This window comes from Anopheles funestus, chromosome 3RL, assembly GCF_943734845.2.
Source record: "Anopheles funestus chromosome 3RL, idAnoFuneDA-416_04, whole genome shotgun sequence".
Classification (NCBI taxonomy): domain Eukaryota; kingdom Metazoa; phylum Arthropoda; class Insecta; order Diptera; family Culicidae; genus Anopheles; species Anopheles funestus.
In genome coordinates, this window is record NC_064599.1 from 22,854,756 (window position 1) to 22,879,620 (window position 24,865).

A 24,865-nucleotide genomic window follows, 5' to 3' on the forward strand; every position below is an offset into this window, starting at 1 on the left:
GGTGAAGAATTGGTTTCAACCCCCCCTTTCAAATAAAGGAGTTTGCTGTTTCAGAGGGTGGCCGCATTTTGTGACCAAGAGTTTCTTACGCTTTCATTACATTGCGATTTTGTTTGCGAATGTGTCTTCACAAGGGGTTCACACGGAAGACACGACCCTTATTTGCAATGGACATCTGCTTTGCTGTAGTGCGGGAAAGGTCCATTTTGAATGGGGCAAGTCACTTTGGTTCATTAATTTAAGCAACTTCTTGCGCCATCTTCAGTTACCTCGAGGGAGGGGGGAATTAATGAAAACCCCGCATTGTGTTTCATGAACATTGGGGGGAATCGGTTTTATGAGGTAGTAAACGTATAATGAGCAAAAAACTTCGAATTTCATGATTCATAAAAAGGAAATATTTTAAGAAAGTAAAGTACTGTTAGAAAATGCTTACAATAGGTGTATTATTATTGCAATATCAATTTAATCGAACTTCATCTTTTGTCGATTTTTTTTTAATTTTTACCATTTCTTGCATTTCTTTCTAGCAACAAAAGAATAAAAATCAGAAATTTGGTATTAAATCAGAAAAGCTGGTTTTAATAATCTATGCAAACGATAAATATTTTTATATACAATTACAAATATACAATTTCATTGATACGTTAAGCAACTATTGCAATAATCACAACAATTACACTTTGAAGATATTTTCGTAAGGATTTTGGAATTGTTTAGGAGTATAAAAGATTTAAATATCAATACGGCCTGGCCGTTCTGCATGAATAAAATATAAAGATTTAAACGAAGTAATAATAATTGACTATAATCGTGCCGCGCTTCACTAGCTGGATTATGTACTTTCCTTCTTCTAACAAAATAGCAAACCTGTTAAAGTCAATAATTCTTATATAGACTAAAAATTTGTCAATAATTTGGCAGATAAACAATACGAAGTAAATTGATAAATAAATACTTTTGTCAAGCACTATTGAATAGCTTTTATTCGTTGCAAGACGACCGAACCGTATGTCATAATAATATATTGTGAAAAGAATATATTACCACAATTTCCATTTATTCATTTTTTTTGAATCTTAAAAGTTTTGTTACTGCTTTGAGCAAACGTGTTGAAAATTTTTACTTATACTTTTTGCAATGTAATGCCATTAGCTTACTCTTTCGGCTGTTTCTTCGCTATTTGTTGATAAATTAATTTGAAATTTTTGCGAGTGGTATATTTAACCTTGACTTTTGAGTTAACTTTATAACAAATATCCGACTTTTTCAAAAATGCTGATAGTGTATCTCTTTTTCAAGGGAGCATTATTTGATAGCAGCTTATCACCTCCCCTCCAGCATATTTCACCATAATGTGATATGAAATCACAATCTGCCTTTCTTGAGCATTTAAATGAAGTAGACGATTTTTGAAAGATTGTCCTATGTAGCAATATATTAAACAAACAAAATAAAAAAAATTGTTCATTCTTCATCAATATATTTTGTTCAATTAAAAAAACAACTCGTTCTATCTGTACACAACACATAAATTTATTTTATTTGAAAAAAATAGAGAGCAACGTGGTAAAATGGATTGAAGATACTGTTTCCAGCATATTTTTGTGGCACTACAATTTAAACAGACGGTGTCACCGATGACGGCGATCGTGAGTAGTCTAGAGAACTTATGTAGCAATCCAAGACCACGAGACGGTTGTAGTTGCTGATAAGTAAGTTAGTACAATCATTCCGATATAGAAAAACGACTCCAACATTACCTAGGTGGTTTCTGATTAAAGTGAAACATACACTGTACCTGTACCAAAATGGAAAACATAACATGGGGACTATAATCAAAATACATACTATTCAGGCTCATCGTTGCTGTCGACGGAAGCGAATAAAACAGGACTAAAATAGGACATATTTACATGATAAGTTCGATAAAATGTTACCATTGTGATAAGTATTGGTAGGTGGCGGGATTTTATGTTAAAAATTTACAGCTTAAGTTTGCATGGATTCTGATAAAGATATGTTTACAATTTGTAACATTTGAATGTTGTAAACAAGCTAAAACTCCTCTTTTCTTGGCGTAACGACCTCTGAGGTCATGCCGGTCATTTTTGGCTTACTAAATATATTTTACCACGTAGCTGATGATATTTGTAGTGGATGGGATTTGATACTCAGTCCTATCGCGTGGAACCGGCGCCTTTATACAAGTACATCTCTGGGCAGCCCCGCTGTAACTAGTTAAAACAGGGAGTACGAAAAAATTCAAAATGAATTCCTTATGCTTAAATGTGGAGCCTTTGAGTTTAATTATTTCACTTCCTGTTTTGATATACAAAACAACATCAAAACCAAAACCTGTCCAAAGCATTGAATTTTGCTCATAGATACCTTTTGGTAATATTAGATAATACACTTTGTGTATTGGGAATATTTTCCCAATACAATTTTAGCCCACTACATGTATTGGGAATATTTTAAAGGTTTGTGTTGTGAAGCATAATATGATGTTGGTTACGCGTTTTTCGAAATTATTGAAACACAAAATTGGCAAATTGGCCTGCTACTGTCGACTTTCCTTGGGGAACATTTACGGGTAGCAGGATAATTAGTCAATAACAAAACACTGGAGCAACTTTTTAAATGACCAAAGACTTTGTCGTCTTTGTTAGGTTCATTCTAGAGTATGATTCTATCGTTTGCCGAGACATGGGTGACTAGATAAGAGACCTCATAACGTAAATTTTTTTTTCTATACGCCATTGCTAAATTAAACATGACAGAACGGACCAATGTGTTACATTACACTTATCACCTAGTGCATTTTATTAATACACGCACACGATAAAAACACGAAAATTGTCCAAGGATATATTTGTAGCATGTTCAATATTACGGATTATTGATGCATAATTGATCTTAACTCTTCTAGGCCGTTCTAACCGAGCAAAAAAAAATAGACCCCCTTGTTAAGCGATATAAGATGGCTTTATAATTACATTGTACAAATACCGTTTGCTTAGCTTTACCAAGTAAATTATTAATCGCAGTTAGATGAACTGTTTTATAACCTCTTAAATTGCTTTTCCAACCCCTCACCCTGAACAGTGGTGGACTCCGGAATGTTTCGGAGTCGGATTAATCCAATTCCGGGAAAATTTAGGATTTATCAATCACTACAGCAGACTACCAGATACATCTATCAGAGATGTCTTGGCTTGCAGCGACTTGGAGTACATAAGGCTTATCTTTCGCTTCGCAAGGGATAATGATCTAATCCTTTGAATTGTATCCATCCTTTATTATCTGTGGTGTTATATTCGTAAATAATTTTTTGTTATCTTACTGTGCCCAATAACAGCCGTTATTGGGATAGTTAGCAAGGACTGACTATCCGGCTACGTGGTAAAAATAAGTCTAGTAAGCCAGAAATGGCCGGCGTGACCTGTAAGGTCGTTAAAGCCAACAAGAGAGAGAGAGAGAGAACAGCCGTTAAAGAAACAGTCATCTTTCAAGACAATATCAAAGCCCAAAAAGCTAGGCAGACATGTTAACATAGGGTGTTCTGTTTTGTCTGTTAAAAACCTGTGTGTTATTAATTTTGTTACAGTTCCGTGTAGGTTCGGCCAACAAGCGAGAAAATCGTAAGCACCTACAACAAAGAGTTTTTAATTACTTTAAATATTTAATTAATTACCAATTACAACAAAGAGTTTTAATAGACAAAACAACACATCAAACTGATAAGACTCACATAAGAATAAAATAAAAATTAATAAACACAAGAGATGCAACGACATAAGATCACAGATTATTTTATATTAAATAGCTGCAAATGTAGCATGAATCAACTTTTTCAACACGGTGACATGAAATTCGCTTGGTAATGTTATACCATCGCTAATTTTTGACACCATTTCACGTGCAAAAAAAACCTCGAACTCCAAAACAAGTACGATAGAACCGGGTAGAATGCATTACCATGAGCGTAGCAATGGAGTAAATTCTTCGAAACAGACACATCGGCCTGCAAATGCCCCAATCTCCCAGACGAACCAGCAATGGCAGCAGCGGCACACTGCAACACCGCGTGCATGTTTAACGTTTTAGCATAATTAACAACTACACGACCGAGGGACAGAAATGATAAATTTCCCTCGTTTCCCTCGTGTGCTGCATTATCGTGCCGAAGAGGCTTGTGCACGGGCGGACAGGCTCTAATTGCAGTAATCAGTCGGTAGTTAATGTTGCGCAAAAAGAAACAAACCTCCAGCACAACTCATCCGTACCAGACCGTGGATCCTGTCTGCGGAATGGGTGGGAGGGAGATGGGGAATCCGTCCGTATGTGTGTGTGTGTGTGTGTGTGGAGATGGGCCACATTAGCGTGTTCCGAATTACAGCCTCCATCCATTGTGCGGGATTCACTCGATTCGATTGTGCATCGCTCTGAACGAATTGATGGCATTTTTTTTCTTTCTTTCATTTGCTGAAATTGCCGATAAGCACTCAAGCGTGCAAAATAGTTTAATCGACCTATATGGTTTAGTAAAACGTTATGTTTTTCTGCTATAATTTAGCTTTTTCTTTTGTTTTTTAGTTAATGCTATTCTGGTTCGTTAACCTAAATTTATTGTTATCTGAATAACTATTGTTTTTCTCTTTTTACTGTTTTCATGTTGTATTTTTTAATTATTATTCTTTTTTATTTTTTTGAATTGACACCAAAAACATAAGAATTGCAGTACCTGAACAATGTTATGTTATTAAATTTCATTTAAATACTTTTTACAAAAAAAAAGTTTTTGCAGCTTGATATTAATTTTAGAAAAAACATAAATCGTTTTAAAATATTTTTTTCTATACTAGCAGTGCTGCTTTTCATAATTGAAATTGTAAAAAAAATTGTTCACAAAGTAAACTTTTTTAAAATAGCTTAAAAACAAAATTTAGCAATACTTGTGTCGTTATGCAGTTGAAAATAGGAATTTTTAGCATAAGTAAAATAAAAGCAAACTTTCCAATAGCTGTCCACGATTTGAAATATGATTTCATCCGGGTTGTATTACGAAAAACCGTCTTCGTTTCCTCAGGTCGTCGAACGAGTCAATCGCATATGCGCAAGTGCGATCACGTTGGGCAACCAATTAGCGATGAGTGACGACGAAGGCAACGTTTTGCAGCTCCGCAACGATGACGAGACCGTACGGTGACCCACGCTACCATGCAAAACACTCCCGCAGAAACCACCGCAGGAACTTACGGCGTCCTCCAGGAGCCAGGGTAGCGCGTAGCGGTGGTGTGGAAGTTTAACATTACCTCGACACAAAACCTTCGGCGATTTGCACTGATTTGTAAGTGCGTATTTATAGCGCAAAACCGTACGGGAGGGCAAGGTTTCTCCCGGGCACGGTTTGCCAATGATGGTGTGAATTGGGGACGGGGCGATATGTTTGTTGCCAAATCGTGTAGCAAAAAAATAGAATTCATATTTATGTAATACTTTTTGGGTGTTTAAAAATAAAGTTGTTCACTTAGTAAATTAGTAAAGTTAAGCAATGAGGTAGTTAAAACGTGAATTAGAAAGCCAATATTAGGGACGAGTTTTACAAATACAAATAATAAATTTATTTGCTGCCAGCATGAACAAACGTTATCATATTTCAGCAACAATTTAAAGCCTCAACTTGCTTAAGTGTTTATTGGAAAGATTGCTCTAGAATAGGTAAACTTCTTCAAAATCAACTTGTTTAAAATGGAATGGAATGAAAAGCGTAGCTGTAGAGCACAAATTTTTGGTATTACTGTAATTTAGTGTAACAGAAAAAAGTTAATTTCTAAGTTGTCGAATTAAGCGGACTTAGCAAACTGTATCTTTCCCATGTTCGTTACTTCGTATGCGTTCGTATGGTAAGCCTTAAAACTTCAACTCTTTTGAAGCCTTTCTTTATTTATTATTTAAAATTCATTGAGCTTACAGCAGCTGGACTATAAACATAATAAGGGTAAATAAATCAACTAACTTACTCTGTAGATCCGTGTATCATCGAAGAGTTCATCAACTGCCTTTTAAATGTGTGATTTACATTATTTGTGTGTCTAACAACAGTTTGTAAATGTTTGATTTTAATTTTGGAAGTTGTTTTCGAAATTCTTGAATATATTTTAAGGGTAATCGGGATTTAGAGCTACAAACAAATGATACTCCTTTCTTCCAAGGTGAAAGAAAATGTCTATCAAACTGTGCTAGTTCACAAAAACATTTCTGTTCGAAAAACTCTATTGGTTCTTAAGAAAACACTTCGATTGATTGATTAAGTGCTCCGAAAAATAAAAACTTTTACTTTAAGTTAAGTAAAAGTAGAATTGTTGATACTATTATGCTTTAGTTAAAATAACTATAAAAAATCACACACTTTTCCTTAAATCCTTTATTTTATTAAACCATTTAAATAATCCTCCATCTTCATCCTTCATTTTGATTAAAAAGCTGATTAACTTATCCTAGATTTGTCAGCCACTCAGTACTTTATTCATTGTTAGTTTTGAGAGTAATTTTAAAAAGACTTTAAACAATCTTCCCATCACAGTTATGTGTTGGGATATGGCCCGACAGTTCAATGAATGGGTTGTGAATTTCCTTTTCTTTATTTAATTTTGGGGACACTAAATCAGTCGATAATGATTGAAGGGAGGGTTAGGTATTGAGTTATAAAGATATTAATTGAATTTGATAATTGAATTAATTTAAAACAGCACACGTATTTGGTAAAATAAATAAATGATTTAAACTAACAAACAAAAATGTGTTGATGTTTATCGAACTGTAGCAAAGACCAACGATATCATTCATTTTATCATTAGTTCATTTTTTTCGTGATCTGCAGTCCCGTGTTTCAGTTCGATGTATGTTCAAAAACCAAAAACTGAGGGGCCATTGTAAAATGTTTATCTTTAAACAAATTGGATTTTTTAACAAACAACTTCAGCCACTCCTTCAATACTCTGATGTGGCCGGCCACGACTGACACCTTTGCATAACAAACTTTATCTCGCCAAGATATGTTTTCAACTTTTTGGGTCGTTCGCTTTAATTTTGCCGCCCCTATTATGAGGTCATTTTACTCTTGATCTTTATCTTCAGCTGCATTTTATGGTTATATTTGATGTCGATGCACCAATATTAGCCCTTTTTTGAATGCTCTGCCCATTCTCGAGAAGTGGGAGGATATGATAAATGTCAAATCAGTTTTATACGGAGGGGTCAAAGTTCCATATGATGTACAATTTTTACACTCTAGAGCGCGTAGAAAGAAGCGTCGAAAACAGTCACGTAACGGTTGGCTACATTTAACGCAATGGTTGTTACAAATAAACTGATAACGTTATCAAATTTTTATCTGTTCATACAAAAGATGGATTCACCCCTTGTATACAAAAAAAGATCAGACCATTTTGTAAACGCACAACTAATCATTACGTGTGCATTTACAATTATCTAACTCTATGTCAACACAGCAATTTTTATTGACCCCAAAAGATTACCCAGATTTCATACGACAGATATTATTGAGACTTTTTTTTTGTTCATAAAGATCGAGCGGGACGCAACAATAAATCAAACGTTAATTTCGTGAGGTAAAATTTAGTAATTTACTGTACAAGAAAATAAAAACTACATTGATTTTGGGTAATTTCTTACTCAGAACAAACTTCCCCACAATTGTGGAGTGTGGAACGTTCTCTTTCGATATGCCTAATATTTGTTATCATAAAACGATTTATGAATAACGGAGGCGAAAACAAATTTAAAGAATAAACCTTCTTGACACCTCAAGAAAAAAGGTTTGCATATTCAAATACATATATCACGTGCATTAGACTGTGATCCTTATAAGCAAAATTCTATTATAAAGCATTACATTGAGAAAACGTATAAAAACCAAATACTATATTCAATTCGCCTGACATAGATTGGTTTACATGTCTTTTTGTTTGTCTTTTCTAGAATGTTGCACAATGTGTTATTATAGGAAATGCTTTTGGTCAAAGATTAATGAAGCCCCTAATTATGAAAAATATAAAAGCTCTTCAATTACCAAATAAATAGCCATAACTCTGTTAATGATGATATGTTCCACCTTTTAACTTCACACATGTTTGTGAAGTACTTCACTAATTGCAGATACGAAACTTCAATGTCTTCAACCATTTTTACATATTTCAGTAATTCAATGCAAATTTTCGAAAAGTTCTCCTTACAGAAAACACACAACTTTTGTCAACTTTGGTGATGATAATGTTAAATGTTTTGGTTTTTTTAGCTTAATTAAAAAAGTATGGAAAAGAAGTAAGAATGAATAGATTGAAGAAGACTAAGGCATTAAAGTGAGATACGTGCAAGATATTTTGTGGACTTTTCGGAGATTTGTATTTCAAATTCGCTTAAATCAAGAACTGAACTGATCTGGCTAATCAGCCTCTCGAAATTCTTAAAATCACGATATGTTTGTTATATAAATGTTAAATTATCTTCACGAGAGTTTCGTTCTTCTCAGCCCCATGCATAAGTTAACTTAATAACTTAACTTGATGCATAAGTTTCCATGGCAAGTTGGCTTCTATTTTAAAACGTTCTTGGGAATTATGCTTTTTGGTAGTATTTAGTATTTTATGCTTCCTAATCACAAACTTTCTAACAGCGATGTTCCAACAAAATTTGAGTTGTTGTTACAGGTTGTCAACCAACTTTGCCAACTCTTGCCTACAGTTAAATGATACTAACCGAATATGAATTCTATTTATTCTTCATTCTCCTTCCTCAAACCGGCACCAACTCCAGAGTGTTGATAAGATTGGGGCCGTACCCTTAATATGAAGGGGTTCGAAAAACATTTTCATCCCACAAACAACCATCCCTTTTAAACGTACGGTTAAGAAACCAACCATACCGGTGCAAACGATGCCCTTCCCTAACCGCACGTCCACCTCCTTCCTTGTTTCCCCCTGTTCCGGGTTGGACGCAACCCGTCAACCGAAAAAACCAATTGGATTAGAGGAAAATGTATGCGCATTTAGATGGGCCGTATTAACTTCTCGGACGAGATTCGTTCCTTGCCATTCCTTTCGGCCGCGTTCAAACCGTGCGTTGTGTTTTGGTTCATTTCGTTTTATTTTTGTTTAGGTTTTGTTTGTTTTTTGTTCTCGTACGCTTCAACCTCACGATATTGGTTTCATTCCGTTTTGTTCCACGGTTGTTTTTTTTTCGGGGCAGACTGTGCAGCGTGAGATTTGGTTTTTCTTTTTTTCTCCTTTTTTTACTTCTTTTTTTTGGGGGAGATTCAAGTTGCGTGTGTTCAACGTTTCGCTTTGTGTTCTGTATCGGTTGGTTCTTATTTGTTCGTTTGGTTGTTTTTGTTTCTCATGTGTGTGTTTTTATCTTCCCATATCCCGGGGAATGTTTGGCGGGAAGTGAATATACATTAAGAAGATGGCATCACTGGCACTTTAGCCATCGGATGCCTTGCAGACCGGTGGACAAGAGAGGTGATTTCGGTGTGAACGTTGGATTCGGGGTCTTTTTGATTGCTATGGGAGACACAATTAATGGCAACGAAAGCCTTTTCGTGAGGATGCTGTGTTGCTGGAGCGTTTCAATTTTTGGCCCTTGTTTATACCGCCATGCTTCTGCTAGTTGAAGTAAATGCTGGACGATATAAGGCTCCAGGGAAAATTATGCAACCAGACACAATTATTTCACTCTGATAAATGATTGAGAAAAGAGAAGAGCTTAACGAATATTATATGAATAAGAAGCATTAAAAGCTTGTGTACTAAAAATTGTTCTCGAAAGATCTATTTCCAAAGAAATATTGAACAAATAAGCTGAAAATAATTATCTTTTTACATTTATTTTAATACAATAAAGCGGCAACTTTCTCCATTTAAATATAAAGTAAAACATTCAAAGTCATTTTACTAGTGTGTAGTGCCATGCGTATATCCATTATCCTTTCCTACACTTCTTTATTGGCTCGTAATATTAAGAAGGAAAAATATGTAACTACAGCACAGAAGGCAGAAGAATTTGCCTGAAAATACTGAACAAACACTACCACACAAATACACGTAAAGTTGCATACTTAGTGTGGGTTTGCTGAAGCTGAATTGATTATAATGGGGACCGAGATGCAAAAGGATGCTGCTCCGCAAGGCCACACCATGCGACGAATATTCGAAAATACAGACAAAAGGGTTTTTGCCAGTTTTCGTTCCCACCCCAGGGGAAATGTTTCGCATTGGAATAATTGAGATTTTATCGTTGCTAGGAATTTCATTTGCAATTTTATATGAGCAGCTTGCGCTTTGACTAAAGAGTTACAGATATACGAAAGGAAATTAAGATATTATAGCTAAAGTAGACAAACTTGCTGTCTGAAAAAAATATTTTTCACTCGCATATTTGTTTTTGTATAAAAGAACCGAATCTTATTCTGTTATAATGATTATCTGTTTAGCTTCTTTTAAGTGGGGACATTAAAATTATATTACGGAAACATTTACCATTACGGAATGTTGAAAAATAAGAACAGGGAACATACTCTGAGGCATCAGTGCCAGATTTTCATATAGTAACATATAGATAGAATAAATCAATATATCGAACTCCGTTTACAAAAAGTATGCTACTGTCTTACATAAAGGAATAGACCTGTGAACTCAACAGTAATGTGGAAAATTCAACAATTACTACACATTTTAATAATCGTTTATAACCAACTGAACAGCGAAAGCAGACTAATTTGTTGCTGTCAACACCTTTTCAAAACAAAATGGATAATGCGTTCCAAAATAAGACGACGTAGACGAAGAGGAGAAATACACTCGTATGCACGAAAAGAGGTCGTTTGTGTCATTTGTTAAAAAAGAGCAATTTGCAAACTTCATGGATTGCCAGTATTGTCACGAGAAAAGTACACACATTCTAAACTACAACAGAAGAAAAAGATGCCAAAGACTGGAATATTGTAGTTTTAAAGCTTGTTCTTTAGGGCGCTGGGAAAACTATTTCGCGGTATCCACTGGTGTTTCTTTAACAATTTTCATTGCTTCGTAAAATGTAAAAATAATATGGAAGAAAACATTTAAAACTGTTAGTTCAAAAGCTGAACTTTAAAAAACGTTATATTTATAACAAAATGGCGTTCGTTTGAATTAGGGAAATGATTTTCCGGCATGTAAATTTTTCAATATTTTGCCTTTCTAACAAGAATTTATAAACTAAAATGGACAAAATCTTTACAAGTCACGTAATGAAAATCGTGACTTTATTCATTTTTAGATGCACTAGATTTGAAACACGTTTAAATGGAGGAAAATACGTCTTAAATTCTTTTTTGTATTGAGACGAGTTAACTTTTGGGATTGAAACTTTGATATTTGTTGGTATATTGGTTTTGTTTTTAGTATCAGATAATTCCACAACTTTAACCATTGAGATAATTACAAGTTAAGGCAACTGAAAACTGGCTTTGATAAAGATTGTTATGATATTACCCGTAGCCTCGTTTTTTGATGGTTAACATCTGAATGTCAAAAATGGTAAAACCTCTAAATTAGAGCAAAGTAAAACAGTGCAGACTTTAACAACATTTAATATAATTGAAAGATTTCTTTCTTGGAATAGACATGAAATCTTCAAAATGATTAAAAATACGAAATACGAGTTAGGTTCTCCGATCGTGATCGAATAAAAAGAAGTTCAACCCCACTTCATACCAATTTAGAAGGACTAGTTTATATGATAACGCTGCTTGGTCTTCGTAACGAAGAAAAATGTTGTAAAAGTAATGAATCAACTACTTCAAAATTGTTCAACCCCAACAATAAATGTGATAAAAAAGAAGTCTTTCAATATAAATTACCAGTCCGGTAGTTCAAGTGTTAAACCTGACCAATTGTTGAGAATGTTCCATATAGGTAGTTTAAAAATTGATGCAAGTTGCTTAAGCAACTTTATGAGCCATTCAGTATTTTTGTGAATAATGTGAATAAAAAAAAATTATAATAAATTTTATTCCTGGACAAATATTTAGTTCTTTTAAGCAAAAACGTGCAATAGAACAGATCACCTGCGTCCCCACAATGTTCGGAATTTTTAATTTTAAGTTTTTTAACTTCAACAAACAAACAACAGTCTTACTTTAATATCACAACAGCTTAAATTTGTAGTAATGTCATTCGGCACCGAATACTTATTTCTTCATCCAATCTTTAATGGTTCTCCCGGACAGTTCCGATCCGCCGGTATCCGAAAGCAATTGAGCTCCCGAAAGCCAAGATACACGGCATTTCATCTTTTTACGCCGGTTGCTTCCGTTTTGAGGTTCCTCGTACTTTTCGGCACAACGACTCCCGACCACGGTATACGTTGGTTTCCTTTTTTTCTCCCGCTATTCAGCGCAAAATCTTTCAGCTCTAAACATAATCGTCCCCTCCCCCCTCTTCCGCATTATGTTCGTTTCGTGCCACTTTCCGCTATGTACTTTTGTTGAATTGTGTTCGATTTTTTTTATTAATTCCATCGCTATCCACACGGTTCCGTTTCATGTGGCAGTGGTTATTTCGCCGCACCCTGTGGCATTCGGTGCAAAACAGCACAGTGCCTGTGTGGAATTAATATGCTTTGCTTTGCTGTGTGTGTGTGTCTGTTTTTTTGCGTCTTTTGCCCGGTTTTTCGTACCGCTTCCTATGTTAGCTTAGCATAACAGCATATTTCCGTACTACGGGTATGCTCGGGCCCGTGCGTCCATGTGTGTTGGTGGTTCGTATCTAATGCTACGCAATGTGCACTCACACATAAAAGGGGAATTTAATTCAACACAAAGCATAGTACAACTGCTTCAATCCAAGGCAGCTATGCTGCACGGTTTGATAGAAGGTAGGCCGATATAGCAAACAAGGTAGAAAAAAAACCCCAGCCTACTCAGCATAAAATACTAAAGCATAGCTTTTCCTTACAGTCGGCCCATACATTTTCCCATCGTAGGTACGCAACGGAACGAAAACCGTCCCGTAGTTGTCTTGGCTGTGAGACGAACCACCGGCATTATGCTGTGGGAATGCTTCCCTCTGTCAAAGGGAACAGAGAGAGGGTGAGATGGCAAAAGGTGAAGTGGGGTCACATACACATGTACGCTACATAAAAAAGACGGAATGCTCGATACATAGGCGTCCGCACCATCATCATCATCAACATTCGTTCGTCGTGGTAGTTGGGCACATCGTCATCAGACGTTGGAACTTACCAACATAGACACAGCAGCATGGTGAAGCAACTGAGGTTTGAAGGGTGGAATGGAGTGAAATTAATTAACAGAATTCCAACGTAGAATGATTTTCCCGCCGGCAGGGTACGCAATAGTGCTGAAGCGCCCGAAATGGAACGAACCGAAGCCAATTTTGAACATGTCTGCAAGTGGACGGGCGAACACTTCGGGACGGTGGTTTCGTAGTGGAATCGGGTCTGTTTTCTCTTCAAACTCCAATTGCGGGTCGATGTTATTTACGCAATGCTCTGGTCTTTTTGTGCCTCACACGCAAGAAGTTTGTAGAGGGTTTGTTTGACTAACTTTACTCAAAATTTGTGTCTATGCCAGAAGATTTAAACATCCTAAAGTTTTCGATAAGTTTAATTTCAATTTGTAATTCTGCCGGGTAAAAGTATTTTTTTGTATTTTACAACTGGGGATGACACATATTTAAGGAATTATCTTAAAATATTCACCTCACATCCTCAATGTTTCATAATTATATTTTAAATTTTATATAGTAAAAGAGAATTACAATTAGTTACATTTCAAGAATATATAAATATAAAGAATTTAAATTAAACCATGTTTTCAATTTTATCCTCAACATGGATCCCCTATCAAACATATTAAACCCCCCTCAAAGACAGTTAATCGCCTTTTCCCAGGCGCTTAATTACGTCAGCAATCGAATCAATACTATCGTCCAAAAACCATTTCCAATTTCGTTCATTTACTGTCTCAGCAGGACAACGTTTTTTTTCGGCTTTTCTTCTTTTACCATAAAAGCACACTGTAAACACTTTATTCCCTCATGCCCTCGCCTCATGCAGGGCTTTAATTGCTAGCGCTGGGCAGGGAACAAGGCTAAATTACACTTGACACGAAATCTCCATCAACCATCGAATACTTCGGCATCAAACTATTGATCTTAACGTTGTTGAATGAAGACATTCGAAGCATAATCGGATTGCAACCAATTCTACTGTATCCAGTTGAAAGAAAGAAATGGTCACCATCTTGATTTTGGTCTAAGTATTTATTTGCCACATCCGTTCGGGAAAAGCTTTAGTGGGCAAGCAAACTTATATGGAGTGGAAAGTCCATTTTGATGTAGAAAAAATATTTAAACTACTTCCAACACCAACACGAGTAACAGTATAGCTGTGGTTTGGAAAATGGATAAACATTTTCGTAAGAAGAACGAGGGATTATATTACTTCTCGCGCCCTTTTTTATATTTTTGCTGAAGAAATGTTTCTGCTCATTTTTACTAACTGTTTTGTAAGTAAAGTTTCACAAACAAGAATACATTGGAAAAAGCCGTTCCTTTTACGGATCAAATTATTTTTATGTAATAAAAATTTGTACCTCTGTAATGCAGATTATTTTATATTTTTAATGATCAATCGCCCAGCAATGTGTTAGAAATTCCAAATCAAAATTATTAAAAGAAGACATAGTTAATGAATTGATTAGATTTTTAATACATTTTGAACATTTCTTATGTAAAATAAATGAACATTCACAACGTTATCATAATTCGTATAGGCCATCACTATACTAATACTAAATGTAAGATAAGTAAGTTAGTTCATGACAAAGAATTTGAATTTGTTTCCCTTTGCAGAAAAACATACGTACGCCATTTTTATGTCGATATTTATAGAAGGGTATCCTTTGAAATTGAACTGTTGTTGAGGCTTAATACTAAATTTATCTAACATGCGTAAAATTTTACTCATTTATAAAAAATCCTCTAATTCGGACTTTATCGAAATCTGATATATGAATTCTATGGCATTTCTGCGAATTTGCTTCAAAATTGTAACCAAAGAAATGTTTAAAATCAATATTTTGACGCGGACATCAGAACGCATAAGACTTCATCATATAAACCAATAACAAAATTAGCTACTGATTTGGCGAAATGAAAAATTGGCTATTGAAGCAGCATTATTATGTCGGTATCTTAGAAAAATATTGTTTAGTATGATTGTAACATAGGTAACACAACTTTAAAAAGTTACTTAAAATTTTACGGTAAGGCTGCAAGTACCATACGTGTAATTTAAATATAAATTTCTTCCTGCAAAACATTTCATCAACATAGGTTTCCGTTGCGCTTGTCTCGTAATCGAGATCAGCCATTTACGATAAAGGGAGTAAAGTAATGGTTAAACTTTTTTGCAAATGAGAGTCTTTGCTGATGTTTCATATATTATTTTTCATTATACACTTCTTATTTATGTTTAATGGTTATGAATTTTAGCCGCATTGTTTCATTATACACTTATAACCATTAATTAAACACATTTATGACGTGCAACTTTTCGAAAGAAAGAAAACGTCTTTGTCATTTTTTAAACATGTCTGAAAAGTATGATAAATCCTCCATTCGGTTGGTTAATTAAAAAGTCCTGAAGCAACAAGTATGATTTACCTTCTTCTCTGCTCTGACGTCGGCTCCATTTTACAAAACTGAAATATTCCGATTTGGATGTAATTCATCTAACAAACATAAATAGCACAAGCATCAATAACTCAAATAGATATTCAAATAGAAATCATATAATTTGAAACTATGTAAGACACGCCAACTTTTACTACAGTTATATGATCAAATAAAGCTAAGTAGTAAAAAGTAGTAAGTAGTAAAAATCGCTAAGTAGTAAGTAGAAATAACAAGAGCCAAGTATATTTAAATTATTGTCTAATTCTTTGCGTTTTGCGAATTGTTGTTTAAAAAGCCAAGGGAGCTTTTTAGTGGGATAACAAACTCATTCACAGCATTGCTAGTATTTTTACAAGAAAGTACAAACACGCGCAAGTGTGTTAAGAAAAAATGATCGCAAAAACATAAAAAGTTGGTCATTATAATAGAATTTCCTTCGAAGCGCTGTATAAGAAACCGCCAATGTGGAACACTCAAAAACCATACCTTAATAATATCATGCAAAAATAATTATCCGCTGCACAAAAAGCCGGTTTTTAATAAACATAATTAGAACTAAAAAAAATAAAAATATCAATCAATGAGAAAATGGCGAACATTTAACAATGAAAAACCGCATTTGTTATGGAAATATTTTATTTAAAACCAAATAATACTTTGGTTTTAAAACAAAAACAAGCCCGTCTAAAAAAAATCATGACTTGCACTAGTAATCAATGTAAAGAACATGAGATGAAAATTTTAAGTTAATCTTTAATAAAGTTAACTTTATTATTCAATCAAAATTTTTTTTTATTTTTTTCTCCAAAGCTTCTAGCTTCTAGAAAATGTAAAAAAATATCCAAAGCCTTCATACGTTCTGAATTAAAATCTTACCTTAAATAAAGAGATCCACAATCTCTTTCAAACTGTACTTTAAGCAATATTCAGTAGTTTCTTCGTACCTTCTGTATCATTTCAGTTTTCATTCTTTCATAGCATTTCATGAAGAATGCAATAGTAAGTAGAGTTTTCTCGTTAAAGTAATAACGTTAGCGAAACCATATGTTGAAACCAACTTTCGCTTTGGCCCTTTGGATAACGCACGGTCCAGACATAATTGCTGTACTAGTGGTGGCAAATACAAAGATTGGAAACATATGCAACTAAATATAGACCTACCGGAAATGCAGCTGGCGGAAAAGTAGTGAATATTCAGCATTTATTCCTTTTCGTTTATTTTTATTAAGGAATCTGTACTTACTCGAAAGACACGATTTTTTAGATACAGTTAGTACGACAATAGCCACCTTTTACAACCTGTTGACAGTCATTTGAAAAGTATTTTATCTTCATGTGCTCTACATTAGCAACAATTTATCGACTCTTGATGATTTAATGTAAATGAGGACTGCAATTAATTGCACAAATCGCCGTTCGCCTGTCGCTGTCCGCCTGCACAGCGCCAAACCGCATAAAGTGCAAGTCCAATTGATTCTCGCCGTCGTTGGCCGTCGTCATCGTCGCCGCCTTCAACGTTTTACGACGTGGCCTCGATGCGTTTACAAATCCCACACTTTATTGTCTCTCCGGTGCCTGTGCACAGTACAAGCGTCCCAATCGCTGCTATCCAGTAATAGCAAATCCAACGCGCCACTCAACACGACGACGACTCGTTCGGTGCGCCGATGGTACCCAATGATTCCCAATAATGAACATCTCAATCTGAAGCTGATGGTTTTACGGACGGAGGAAGTGTAGGCAAACAAAAAAAAGGATAAAAAATCTCACCCACCCGACTACGTCCGGATGGCTGCATTCGACCTGCATCGCGACAGATTTGCATCGTACGTGCAAAACACCCCCTTTGGTGATGCAGTCGGTTGGGCTCCACCGAACAGTCCACCTCTGGGGCAAAAGTTCTTCAAACAGCTGCCAGACACCACGAGACAGTTTGATTGCTATAATTGATGTCACTTTTATGTAATGCCAATGCAGAGCTCGTGTGTCGTCGGCCCTCACCATTCGTGTGTCGCCTCCCTTTTTGTGCAAAACGCCCAACAAACTCCACCAGCGATGCATCGCGTTGCATCGCGAGCACTCGAGCACAAACCTGATTTTCTTGTCACTTGCGCTTTACCACTCTCGCCGAACGACATCCCGCCCCTGCCCCCTAAAGTAGATGGCAACGTTTGTGTCTTGCTGTTCCGGTTGCACTTGCACCAACCAACCAAACCGATGATCGAAGCAAAGGGGGTCGGATACACATTTTTGGGGGCAGCCACAGCCAGCAAGAACGACGACAGCATCAGACAAGGCCCGGGTTGCAATCCGAGCTGCATCTGTGCGTCTTCCGTCTACCAAGGCAGCTCGGGGAAGCCTGTCGACTCGATATCGGATCGCGTCTTTTCTTCAATTTCGGTCGGCGAAGCCGATTTGAAACTGAAACCGTGCGAAAAGTGTCATCGAATGGCAGTCAGAATATCATTCGCAATTGTCACGATATCATTGAAGATATGCCGCTGGCTGGCTGCGGCTTCCCTGGAGTGATTGAAATGAAGCTGTCATGGGGGAAGAAGTGGAGTTGTCAGCCAATCTACAACTAGACTATGAGAAAGATTTACATAAATTGGTTTTAACTGGGGCATAGAAACGTTAGAATGCAAAGATATCATTCGAGGTATTTACCTTAATAAAGTACTGTAGGTGTTTTCAAATTTATTGTATTAATTTATAACATTCGAATAGCCAAATTTTCACTCCTCACATTTGATTTATTTTTCTTATATGTTATCAAGCATGTGATCATATCTTATCATATCTTACAAGGCTGTTATTATCGGCCTTGTTTTTATTATTTATTTATAATTAATGATTTCGGTTTTGGCCGTATTGTCAGCCTCTGAAGCTGAATTTGTACAATTATCACAATCAATCACGGTTATCAGCCTTGTTTTTATTACTTTATTTACAAAATTTATATCATTCCAATGCTAATGATGGAGTTTACCAACATAGTGAATCAAAAAGGCTGTTCTTTTATTCACAATATTTTATTCAATAATGACTACAGATCCCAACTCGTACCGTAACGTTACGTTGCAAATGAAATAATTATGTACACTCGAGCTATCATAAAACTACAATTCTCTTATTGGAAAAATGAAGACATCGAAGTGAATAACCACGAATAAATCAATAACTCTTCTTTGTAGGTCTTCAGTGCAAGAAAATAAAATAAAAGCTTTACGCGTGGAACGTAACATTCATGAATTAATACTAGACTCAAATGGTTTCTACCGTTTTTAGGATGAAACCTTCAATATTATTCTACTATATTCCTTCATATGCTTTGAATACATTTTCAAATATGCGTTCTTATAGTTCGTATTTTTATTTGACGAAGAATTGTTGTGCACAACAGAACAATGAAGAAGTGGCTAGAAGACACTAGAAACATAAAAAATGAAAAAATTAAAACCGTTTTCATCGCAATCTTCGGACGTATTTTTTATACTGTAATCAAAAAGAATTTTTGGCATGGTAAGCAAGTTCAACAGAGAAATTATATAAAAGTAAGCAATGAGAACAGAAATATATTATTGGGCTTGTGATGTAAAACTTCAAAGAAATGAGAATATATTTTGTCACAGGAAATCAACTTGAATCGTTGGTTACCAAAACAGAATACTATCAGTGCTATCGCTTATACTGCTTCCAATTTTTCTTTAATATTTGGAAGAAGTATTTCAAATTGAAGATGAAAACTGTCTTCAGATAATGGCGTTTTTATTCATTACAAAATAAAGTTAATCAATTATAGCGATGAATTATAGAACCCACCTCGGAAGCAGACTATCACTCGACGGCCAGGATCTCGAGGTGGTAGAGGAGTTCTGCTACCTTAGTACGATCGTAACTTCGGACAACAGCATGAGCAGCGAAATCCGAAGGCTCATTATTCAGGGGAATCGTGGTTGAACTACCTAACTGAAAAACCTACTACGAACTCCACAAACTCCAAGCTTCAAAAAACCGCACTCTACTACATCCAATAGTCCTCTACGGGTACGAGTCCTGGACTATGCTAACGGAGGACGCCAACGCACTCGCCATTTTCGAACGACAGGAGCTAAGGACCATTTTCGGTGGTGTGTGCGAGTAGTTCGCGTGGAGAATGAACCACAAACTGGCTGAGCTGTTTGGCGGTGCAGATATCCCGACGATTCTCAAAGCCGGAAGGATACGATGGCTGAGGATGCCTTACTCATGCCCCACAAGGAAGGCCGTAAAGTGCACCACCGGAAAAATAAACATTTTATAGAGTATGTAAGATTGACTTGTAACAAAGCAACGATATTAAATGAAATTTTAATGAATTTAAAATAAAATGAAGCCATATTTTGTTAAATTAGTGTCGATAATATGTACTTGTGGGCGGCCCAATGGTGCATGTGATAAACGGGTTCCCCACGACAGGACCGGGTTTCTAATTCCATCTGAGCCATCCGGAGGACGGAGTCGCCGTAGCAAGGACGTGTTAAAAATAAGCCTGGTAAGCCAGAAATGGTCGACAAGACCTTCGAGGTCGTTAAGCCGAGAATAAGAAGAAGGTGTACTTTTAAACTCTTATCATTTTTTTATCTAAAAAAAAAGAACAAAAGCAAACGTAAGAAACTTTCATCAACTAAACTATGAACGCGATTAAATAGCCAATTTTGGTAATTCAGTTCAGTGTTTATGTTGTAGTCTATAATGTAGCGTTTATTTTGTTTGTTTGCACGATTTAGTGATACATTAATCTATTGAATCTGTTACTATTCAACTCAAAGTGCTAAATTTATATTGACCAACTTAAAAAGTTTTGTCAGGCCTTTCTATTTGAATAAAAAAAAACTTATAAAGTTTTAGCTGTAAAATATTTGGGAAATAAAAGGCAATGCTTTAAACTTCATCTTTTTAATGTTGTCCCCAAAATACCAACAGTCCAACGTTCTTATTTAAATGATCGAGCGTTGCATAACTTGTAGTACAAATTAGTGCATCAATAATAACATTAATATAAAAACAAACCAGTCTGTCTACATCTTTAAAATGTCTTTGGGAAGCTAAAATAGTTCACGAGCATAAGTGATTTGAATCATTCAAATTACTGAGCACGTATCACATGAAAACGTTTAACATTTAACGTTATTCAACGATACATTATCGACATCGTAGCTACACATCTTCGATATAATAGATCAACTTAGCCTGTTCCACTTGACTAACTGTCCATGTCGAGATGTTCTTCCCGTTTGTTTGGTTCTGAAAGCGCAAAGATTCTCATCTTGCTGTGGCAAGTGTCTATGCTTATGCGGCTCCGTGCGGCTCATTACCGTAATGCTGAACAGTTCCATCCGTAACGGTTCGCTGATCGCACCCGTGAAAAACCGCAAGTTTCTTTCACGCTGCGAATGGGCAAAGCTGAACTTCCAGGTTTATTTTTTTGTCGAAAGAAGAAAAACAACTCACAAAAAACACAAAAAAACCTAAACCACAGCCTGTCAAAGTGCCCACAAAATTCTCCAAGCATAACACGTTGTGTTGTTTGCGGTTTTGTTTTTGTTTTTTTTTGTAGAGAAAACAAAAAGTCACATGATAAAAAACGTACAAACATTTGGTTTAACCTTGTTGGGTTACGTTAACACGATTTTTTGTCTTCTGTTTGAATTATGTTCAATGCCGTGAATGTGTATGAATTTCGAAGGAAAAACAAAACATGTAGCTCTGATTAGACCATATAAGCTATAAGCCAAAAAGAATGGAACACAAAATGGAGAACAGAGAAACAGTTGGACGATTTATTTGGTTTGGACGAAATGCAATTATTATTTAGTGCTTTTTTAATGATTCTTTAATTAATTTCTTTAATTAAATTTACTTTCGTATTGTCCCAATACTTTTGGGAAAACAATTTAGAAAAATTGTCTTAAAAATTGTTTTTTTAAATTCTTGATTTTTGTATTTCGATTAAATTTACGACTTATCCAAACTTAATCTGCAAATGAACTCTTCAACTTGTGTGCAGGCCTAAGTGCGAAAACTATGCTGTGAAAGAGAAAATAGTTCTGATTTTATACAATTGCTAGTACAAGACCCCCCTTGGCCGCTTTGTTCACTTACCGTTAATCTCTCCGTGTGCCCTTTTTTGTGCATTTCTCATTGTAAACGTCTTCTAAGTTCAGTACTTTTTGTACAAAATGGCTTACTAAAACTATGTGAACCACAAACATTAAAAGAGAAATCTTTGGAAGTCTTGTTCAGAAGATATTCAGGGATTTCAGGTCTATGAAATTTTAGCAAAAATCTGTGGATTGAATCAATCGAACATGTAATTCTTCTTCATCTTTTGTAGAACTACAACCTCAAGAGGTCTCGAGAGTAACTCTGTTCTTTCTTGACTTTATTCGCCCGTAGCTGGACAATCAGCCTTGTGTACGAGCGATATGGCTCCGGAAGGGATTTATTAGAGGTTCTACCGCGAGCTTCTACTAGTTACACCACTAAACCATCTTCTTGATAACACTCGGAAAATTGTTCCTTATAGTTCGAAGAAAAAGCGTAAATTAAGTTAAATTTTAAAAATACTACGAAGCGCCATTTTCAACAAAATGGTTGTTTCTTTTTCGAGCTAAGATGGATTTCCAACCCAAAAAAAGAATCATCAATGCATAAGGTTAAAGACTTACTTAAATAAAAAGAAAAACGTTACTTATCACACTTAAATTTTCCCATTTATTGGAAAATGCATCGCAGTTTACGGACCACAAAGGTGTAAAAAGAACATAATGAGATGATTTAAAACAACCAACGATATTATTCTTTACTGCATCAGACCTTCGTTTGCTCCAGATCTCGCACTAGTTGCGATGTTTAGATGGTTGTTCTTAATCCATTCCATGTGTGGCCCGCAGCGAGAATTGCTTTACTCTTCAAGAGAATATAGCGCATTTATGGAACCATTTCTAGCACGAATTCATCAATCAATTAAAAGCATCGTCCCCCAACATCATTCCGATATTCAACTGATTGATTGATCATTGATCTACACAAATATGCTCAAACCCGTCCCGTAACAATAACATCCTCAACCATCAGCATTCGAGTTCCAGTTTAAAGGGAATGAAAATTCTGCTGGATGGGATAGGATCTCGTAAAATGGTTATTCGCGTCATTCCATCAGTGTTGGCCAAAAGCAAGACAATCCAACACGAAAACGAAGGACGCACAAGGAAGAATATTTCAAGCGAATCTCGTACTGCGTGCCCTCGTTTGTATCCTTTCCTGCCCCACACAAAATAAAGCTCCAGCACGGTTTCGCTTCATTCCGAAAACCAAACCGCGATGATACACGGCCACAGTACAGATCCCGTCCCGCATTCCTTCCACACCTCCGCACACCCGGAACAGCGACGTTCCGTGGGTCTCAACAAAAACGCATTGCACGAAAAACCACTCTGGCTGTCTCCGGTTTGCCGCTGATGTTGATGATGCTCCACGCCGAGCATAAAACTTTTATTACGGCAATTTTCATTAATAATGATGCTCCACAAGAGCTCCTCGGCTCGGCGATCAATAACGCTCTACTGCAACTGCGCAAAGTGTTGCGCTGTTTCACTCGCACCGCTACCGTGCTATCTCGCTCCCGTACACACGCGCGCTTACCGCATTCGGGTTGATTGTTTCTCGTGTGCTCAGCAGGCTGTGCGGCTGGCACGATGAGAAGTGAGCTGGTGAGAGTGGAGTGGAGCACCCGCTCCCACTCGACTCACGCGTTCTCATAGTCTCACTGTCGCGTTTTAACTTCGCCACAGCAACACGTTCACACACATGCACACGAACGTACGCAACACCGTTTGCGACCGTAGTGAAAAGGTGTATGCGTGCGTTTGTTCGTTTGATGGTAGTGGTGTAGCTGTGTTTGTGTGTTTTACACACAGATTTTCGATGTCGCAGCAACGGCGAGCAGAAAAACATGATGACGCGTATGATGTTGTTTTTGCCTTCGATCAAGCACGCTCTCTCTCTCTATCTTTATCTCGCTCTGTCTCTCTTTCTTACCGCACACAGCCAAGCTCTTCCACACATGCTGCCCTTTAGCTGTCGGTGCCCTTCTTTTAACGCTTGTGGGAGCAACGTACTTTAAAATTGGACGCTTCGTTTCGATCGGATTTGGGTGTTGTGGAGAGGAGGTGGCATTTGGGGGGGAGTTTTTTAAAGGGTGGCTCAAACGTTCACAGGGGTGCACATTGAAGCAGGCCAAGGAAAGAGCGTGTGGTTGTGTATGCGTATGTGTTTGTGTGAACGTGAAGGGATCATCATCATCGTCAGGAGGGATGAAAATCGATTTTATTTGCTCCAGTAAAAAGTTTTACGTCGCTCGCCACCTATCTCTTTTGTACGCACACATTCAAAGCCATACGATTTCGACCCCTGTGCCTGTAGGGTTTCTGTGTTTGTGTGTGGATGTGTGTGTGTGTACGTCTCAGCTCTCGCTAGCCGATAATGATGATTTTGCTTGTTTCGATCAGTGAAATTTCACCTTGGGTTTTTTGGGTTGGTATTGTGAGGGTTAGTGGTGATGTGGTAGCAATGACGCTGCTGTTGATGACACCAAGGATGATGATGATGATAGCATTTGGCTGTATGCTTTGTACAGGGGTGAAGCAAAAATGGCCATTTTATCAAACCAAGCGTCAGAGGAATGAAGGATTTGTTAGAACATCCGTAGGTTTTGAGCATAAAAGTGCTACTGAGTTCTTTGTTTTTCTGTAAAGGAAAAGGAATTATTTTCAGTTACTGTTTACTGACTATTTCATGAACAGAAAACCACAATAAGTTATAATATAGACGTAATTATTCCATTAATAGAGCAAAATTGAAGTATGCAGAGAAAATAATAAATTATGTTGTTTGATCTGATGTACAATTTGATAAGTTTGATTAACCTGGAAAGGTTAACTTGACAAAATGAATAAGAACATATTGATTTAAAGAAATACGCTTTAGCTTTTTCATGATAATCAATTTATCCATGTTTAATATCATTTTATAAAGATCTAAACTTGCTGCTAAAAAGA

At 36.3% G+C, this 24,865-nt stretch overlaps 1 protein-coding gene across 1 annotated transcript in view; it reads left to right on the forward strand.

Moving 5' to 3' along the window:
• Positions 1–23,535, forward strand: part of LOC125771996 (uncharacterized) — a 439,681-nt gene extending 416,146 nt beyond the window's left edge. The window contains exon 2 of the mRNA XM_049443268.1: positions 23,526–23,535. The gene's annotated coding sequence lies outside the window, so the exon portion shown is untranslated. The remainder of the gene's footprint in view (positions 1–23,525) is intronic.
• The last annotated feature ends 1,330 nt before the right edge of the window (positions 23,536–24,865 follow it).